General features: G+C 36.6%; 1 long non-coding RNA gene across 1 annotated transcript; it reads right to left on the reverse strand.

The window, feature by feature from the left end:
- Positions 1–425: 425 nt before the first annotated feature.
- On the reverse strand, positions 426–3,829 carry LOC141378743 (uncharacterized). Its single transcript, XR_012394018.1, has 3 exons — positions 3,521–3,829; positions 1,403–3,448; positions 426–1,054 (listed from the first exon to the last, which is right to left on the reverse strand). It is a non-coding gene; the product is annotated as an uncharacterized lncRNA (long non-coding RNA).
- Positions 3,830–7,538: the final 3,709 nt, after the last annotated feature.

The raw sequence follows: 7,538 nt of genomic DNA on the forward strand, positions 1-7,538 counted from the left end.
TGGTTTGTAGTGTAATAGGCAGAACTAATGTCTTGATACCTCAGGCTGTTGATGTTACCATCCACTCTGCAGGTCCCCTGCATGCCCCCATACTGAATGCAACCTCAAACCATGATTTTTCCTTTACCAAACTTGACTGATTTCTGTGGGAATCCTGGGTCCATGCTGGCTCCAATAGGTCTTCTGCAGTATTTGTGATGATTGTGATGCAGCTTAACATATGATTCATCTGAAAAATCAACCTTCTGCCATTTTCCCAAATGGTCAACTAGAAGTCAAGTTATTATGTTTTGCTCTTACAACTGGGATTGACGACAAGACTTTTGTTAGGTAGTGTACACAGGGATGTGCTTACAGTATTCCTAAAATGCCTGATTATATACAACATTTTATTCTACTTTTTTCTGACTGTTTATGGTATTTTTCAGAGTGATAATAAGTATATAAAAATAATTTTATAAAAACCTTTGAATTTTATATCAATGAAATTAAGCAAGAATATTTAACCTGATTTAATCCAATGTTCTCATTTTTGTTTTAAAAAGAATGCAAACTAATGCATATTTAATGAAATTTGAATATTTAAACAACATTTTAGAAAGCATGTTATCATACCTGTCAACATCAGGATGTGAAAATAAGGGATATGTTCACCATAAAATAGATTTTTTGTTTGATTGTATTAAATAACAGAATTGGCACTTTAAAAATGCACACGTCTACATTATAATGAAAGCATTCGATTGCATTTCTAACTTTTTTATGCTCATTTAGGACAAAATTGGATGTGTTTGAAAAACAAACCCACCAAGATCGACATCATTAGATGTTAATATTATTAATTATGTGTATGTGTCTGTTCAAACTCACACCCAAAACACAGACTTTTGCTCTGCTTCAAATCGCGTGTACAGAATTCATTTGGGAAACAGTCTATTTATCACTATAGAGTAGAGCAGGGGTTTCCAAACTTTTTAGCCTGCGATCCCCAAAATGACAATGCCAGTGACTCGCGACCCCCAATATGCTCTGAAGTGGTTATAACTACAGAAACCTTGCATGCAATGGCAGGCACACACCAATACACCCATATTCTTCATTTAATTTTTTTCATTGCTGTGTCTTTAATATGTAATAAGCACAGGGGTTGCAATCTAATAGAACTAGTAACTATAAGCTACTATAGTAACTATATAGTTTATAGTAGCTATAAACAACTATTTTTTGCTTCTTCAGTAGGTTATGGATAAAATATGGTAATTCTTATAGTCTGATAAAAATAAAAAACATTTTTGGAAATCACCAGGCGAATTACTGATTGATACAGAGTCCAGACAGCCTATAACAAGCTGTTTGTATAAACACACACACACAGACACACAGCACCAAGCAAGCAACACACAGCATCACGCTGTCTCTCATTCACACACATAGACAGCACCAAGCTAGTGATGCACAGCATCACGCTCTCTCTCTCATTCACACACATACATTTACACACACACATAGACAGCAACAAACAAGCGACACACAGCATCACTCTTTCTCATTCACATACATACATACATACGTGTGCTCGCTCGCTCAGGAGTCGGGAGCGATATTGTTAGACCGCCCGCTCCCATTCAAATAACACCAGTTACCGACTGCTACCGCCCTTTATTCAAAAATGTATTCTCGTACTGCAAGAAATCTGGGAATGCAGACCTCTACTATAGAGCGCATCAGCTGACAGTCACACACTGCTATATGATTGTTTTGAGGATTGCATAGGAGGGGCGATGGCACCTGTAATGAAAAGGAAGGAAATCGCGTGAATTATTATATATTTATTTCAAAGAGTTTTTACAGAACAGACTCACATTTAAGATCAAGAGCATCCCCTGGTGGTTTGGCTGTATGGGTTGCATATAGGGTGAATCGGCTCTTTATTGTTTATTGCCACCCTTCATAGAAAGACTGGAAATACAGGAAAATACTGTTACGGAATGATAGTGGGATAGAACTGTTAAATGCGGGTGAATCCTGGGAAGAAAGGGAGGGTTGACAGGTATGCATGTTATACATAAAAAAAACATTTGCAATCCTTAATGTAATCAATCAACTGGTGCATTATGATAATAACTGTTACGTTTTTATCCTATTCACCTGCAGTGTTTTACTTTAAATTAACAGTGTCAAATGAGGCCAGGTAAAATGATTCTTATCTAAATGTGCTAAATATCTTGATACATTAAATAGAAAATTATCACTGAATTAACACATTATTTCTGACATCCTTAAGTAGAAACACGGCTGAAATCTATGTAAACAGACAGCATACACATTCACAGACGTCTCTCCGCATGTGGCTTTGTTTGTTTACCTCAGCCCTAAACCGCAACGCTTCTGCTCAGCGAGAGCAAAGTCTCGCCCCACAGTCCTCTCCAGATTGCAGCTCCCCCCTTCAACCTCCTACCATCCCAGCAACTGCTCCGAGCTGAGCTGAGTCACTCCCGAACGCCGAACCCTCTCTCTGGGACAACAGAGCGGAGAGCGGCGGCAGTAATTAAGCCGTGCGGCGGGGGGCTGCGTTTGGATAAGGTGAAGTGCTGGGTTTTTCAGGGGGAGAGAGAAGGCCACTCCTGTAGGGCAGAGCCATGATGCCATCTGTTGATCATGCCCGCGGAGGGAGTGAGACGGCTGGGTCTGACGGAGCCGAATGCGGCACACCTGCAGAGATTCTCACACACCTAGACATGCAGAGATGGCTGTGCTGTAGCACCACGGCTGTGTCTGCAATAACTAACCAACACCTCTGCTTTAAACCAATTTATAAGAGCAGCACGGAGATCTTTGTGAACAATTTGTGCGTAATACTAAATTACAAGAGCAATACCTTTATTTTTATATGCGTAATGAGCTATATTTGTATCTTGATATTTATTTGTTGTCTGAAAAGGTACATATTTAAGTGATGTCATCTGGTTTTATTTTATTTTTTGTGTTTAAACCTTTTGTGATATTAAATTTGCAAAGCAGATATTTTTTTTTTATCCTCAAGAAAGCATTTTTAAAAATGTTTATTTAATGTTTATTATACAGTGCTCAGAATAAATGAGTGCACACTTCAGATATCTATTTTTTAAATGAATAGGTCACACTTTACAATAAGGTTTTATTAATGTAAGCTGATGTATTTACTAACGTGAACCAAGCATGAAAAGTACTTGTATGGCATTTATCAGTTAAAGTTCAACATTTACTAATGCGTTATTAACATTCAAATTCATGCTTGTTAACATTAGTTAATGCACTGTGAAAAGAGGCGAGTCCATAGAGGCGACCTAGGCGGCTGCCTAGGGTGGCAGAATAGAGAGGGCAGCGTCCCCGAAACTAAACTCGCCACCCGCGCCCTCATTCGCGTCTAGGGTGGAAGAATATAGAGAGCGGCGTCCCCGAAACTACCCTCGCCACCCACGCCTCAGTTATATCCGCGTCTGGGGTGGCAGAATAGAGAGGGCGGCGTCCCTGAAACTACCCTCGCCACCCGCGCCTCAGTTATATCCGCGTCTAGGGTGGCAGAATAGAAAGAGAGGCGTCCCTGAAACTACCCTCACCACCCGCGCCCTAGTAAAAGCATCAACTAACATTAATCAATACAATCTTATTAAAAAGTATTACCAGTTAATATTTTCTATAGGATGCTTAGCAATAATATATACAGTCAGTACCAAAGGCAAAACCGGAACTAATCTTACTTAAAAATCTTTAAGATTAAAGTCCAAAAATGAGTACACCTAAATTGATATTAAGATCACAGTCCAAAAATTAGTACACATAAATTAATATGTTGGGGAAAAAATGTGCACTTACAGGGGGCGGTTTGTATGCTTTGGGCCCATTAGTACTAATTAAGCATTGTGTCAACACCACAACCTACCTGAGTATTGTTGCTGACCATGTCCACCTCTTTATGACCACAGTGTACCCATTTTCTGATGGCTAGCAGGATAACGCACCATGTCATTAAGCTTGAATCATCTCAGACTGGTTTCTTAAACATGACAATGAGTTCACCGTACTCAAATGGCCTCCACAGTAACCAGATATCAATCCAATACAGCACCTTTAGGATGTGGTGTAATGAGAGTTCACGTCATGGATGTGCAGCCGACAAATCTGCTGCAACTGCGTAATGCTGTCATGTCAATATAGACCCAACTCTCTGAGGAATATTTCCAGTACCTTGTTGAATCTATGCCACGAAAAATTAAAGCAGTTCTGAAGACAAAAAATAGGTCCAACCTGGTACTAGTAAGGTGTACCTAATAAAGTTGCTGGTGAGGGTATTAATCAGAAATAAATACAGTGCCTATATAAATATCATCATACCCCTTTGAAATAATTACTTACTTAATCACGCAGCCTGAAATCAAATCACAAACCAAATAAGTTTTCTAGCCTTTGAAATATCTTTGTAGCCTTCTCCCAACCTTTCTACAACTTTATCCTAAAGGTATTTTGAAAGTCTGGTGTAATGTGAGTAAAGGTATATTTTCATGTTATGATGATTTTCTTTAGGTACTGTATATTGTCGTTTTTGAAGTCCTGGAACAATATTACATATTTGTATATTCATCCGCTGTTATTACTGTTATTCATTTTGCAATATCATCGTTGTTAATAGGTCTGCAGTTTTGTTTCGTTTTTTTATAGTAGTAATTGCTACTCTATAGTTTTAAGTAATTTTTACAATTTTTAGTAATTGCTACTCTATAAATATTTGTAGTTTAACACATTATTTTACATACATTTAACAGTGCCAATTTTCCTACAAATAAACATCAGCGCTCTAGTGTTAGTAAGCATGCATGCACTCATATGTGTATTTGTGTTCGTGCGTGTTTAGATTCTGCTATTGGTCGTCCCTCTGGTGTTGTGTGTTGTGCAGTGACTAGTTCTGAGTAATACTCTGGTGTCTGTCAGCATGCATTAGTGACATTTGTTAACGTCATGCCCTACTTCCGCTGCTCCGCAAAGCTGTAGAGGTGCTCATTTCACTGGAGAAAAGCCTGCCTGCTTAACGATGATCACTGTTAATGAGCACCGCCAACAACATCACATTTCAGAGCATCGTAAAACCTGCAAAGCCACAGGGACTGTTAAATACAGTATGTTGAACAAAGTCATTAATGATGCAATGTTGAGCCATTGTTTCAAGATATAAAAGTTAATGAAGAATGCACAATGAGGTTCAGGTGTTTGAAAGGCATTTTATTGGAACTTCTAGAATGGATAACAGCATTGATATTTGGAGTAGGTAGTTAGATTTCAAAAACTGGATCTTGTGATTACATTTTTTGTATTACATGTCTTTAGTAAAGGGTGCCTATTTTACCCCTTTGACTAGATAAGCCTTTGGTGTCTCCAGAATGTGTCTGTAAAGTTTCAGTTCAAAATACCCATCAGATCATTTATTATAGCCCCCAGAATCTGCTCATTTTGGTGTCTGACTACAGTGTAGCTGTTTTTGTAGCCTTTGGATTTGAATCCAAATGAACTGCTTCTCCCACCCATTGTTCCCAGATAAACAGCAGTCAGTTATAGAAACAGACTCAGATTAAGCTGAATTACAGCTCATTAGTCATAAATATCAAGTTTATTTCATGTGTCTTGTTTGAGTTTATTCAAGCCTCTCTGAAACGATGAATCACACAAATTAGAGTGTTTAAAATTTAGATAGCTATTTTACTGTCTTTATTACAAACATGATCTGTTTTAAAAACTTTTTAAACTTATAAAAGTCATAAAGAGTTGGAACCGATATTTAATCCTAGTTTCTTTGCAAAACTATGTTCTTTGGACATGTGTATACGTGTAATTATAGAAACATGGCACATGTCAATCAAATCGGTGGGTGAGGAAATCCGCACTCCTGTGTCAGATTGTGGTCAGCCTCGAAATCACTGAGATTTGGGTCCTATTTTAACGTCAGGAAATTTTTAAAAAGAGACTTTTTGGGTTAATATCACTCCAATATGACTGTGGACACACTACATAGTTCTATCTAAACAGCTTACAAAAGGTAATTTTCATCATATGTGCCCTTTAAGTTTTACAAAGTTCTAAATAAATCAAACACCAATACCCAAAATGTACCCCAGACATCTTTAGGGGAAAAATAATTTTAAAAATTATAATAATATTAAAAAAAAAAAAAATCAAATCAAACACCAATTCACATTCCACAATTAAAAACTTCCAAAGCTTCTTCAATATCTCAAACTTTTCACAAAGTTCAAAAACTTTATTCAAAACCACCTCAAAGAATTGTGATTTAAAATGCACATAATCTCATTACAATGACGTTTTATGAATGACCCAATTACAATTATTTTAACAACATGGCAATGATTTATTGATAACTTATTGTCAATAATATTGTAATGTATGTCATATTAGTTAGTTTGGAATGCAGTGGTCCCTTGTTAATTATGCGAGATACGCTCTAAAAAATAAACCACAGTAGGTGAAATCTTTGTAGTCGTCAGTTTTTTTTTTATTTATTTATTTTTTTACAATTATTATATTATGTTTTAAGGCTATAAGACCTTTCATCTTTGTTGAAACTTATTGCTGTCATTCTTATGTTAAGTTCTCTCCTTCTTTATGTAACTAACCAAAGATTTATTTATTTCTTTAATACCTTTAGTATGTCCAGTAGTCCAACTTATTGTTCAATGATTAGCATCTCCCTTTGCCTTTTGGGTGCTGCTACCGCAAATGCCTTTGACGCAAACATACAGTACAGCATTTCAGAGTCGCACTGCTAGCAGTCGAAGATTCATGTAGATTTGGCAAGCTGAATGCATTCTGTACTGTATAGGAGACATGGAACAGAGGAGATTACAGTTTTTCTCAGTGCTTTGGTGCATTTCTCACAACACTATTTACATTTGCTCAACAGTTAATGCATTTCTCAAAACAATCAGTACAAATTGCAAAATCTAGTAGATAACCTGCAAAAGTGTGTCCCTTGAGAAATGGACAACTCATTCGTCAAAAGCAATAATTGATGTCAATGAAAGTGTCAGTGTCATCAAGATAAAAGTCCTGACACCATTGTCTATGAACAGGATAGTCAAATGGCTTTGCCATGTTTTCATTAGGACATTTTACTGTCCTAATGATTTTTTTTTTCAATTCAAAAAAGTTGAAAATGTTCAAGACAGCACTATATACTATTTGCACAGCCATTTGAAAACTACAGTAAAGTTAGACATCACTGCATTTAGTGAGGTATCTGAGTCAAGACACTGAATGTGTATGTTTGACATTTTTACTTTATTTGCTCTTTGCACTTTTTTTGCACTAATTTATTCACAGCATTGCTGAAAAGAATAAATAAACCCTTATTTACAACAAACATAAACTGTAAATCATTCATGCAATTGTTCAATTTAGGAGACATTTTTAGAAAAAAAAGATTGTAATAAAATTTTCGTGACAAATTTTGATAACTAGTTTAACATTTTTGTGTGTAATGACTCAAGTAA

This window comes from Danio rerio, chromosome 18 (genome assembly GCF_049306965.1).
Source record: "Danio rerio strain Tuebingen ecotype United States chromosome 18, GRCz12tu, whole genome shotgun sequence".
In the NCBI taxonomy this organism is placed as follows: Eukaryota; Metazoa; Chordata; class Actinopteri; order Cypriniformes; family Danionidae; genus Danio; species Danio rerio.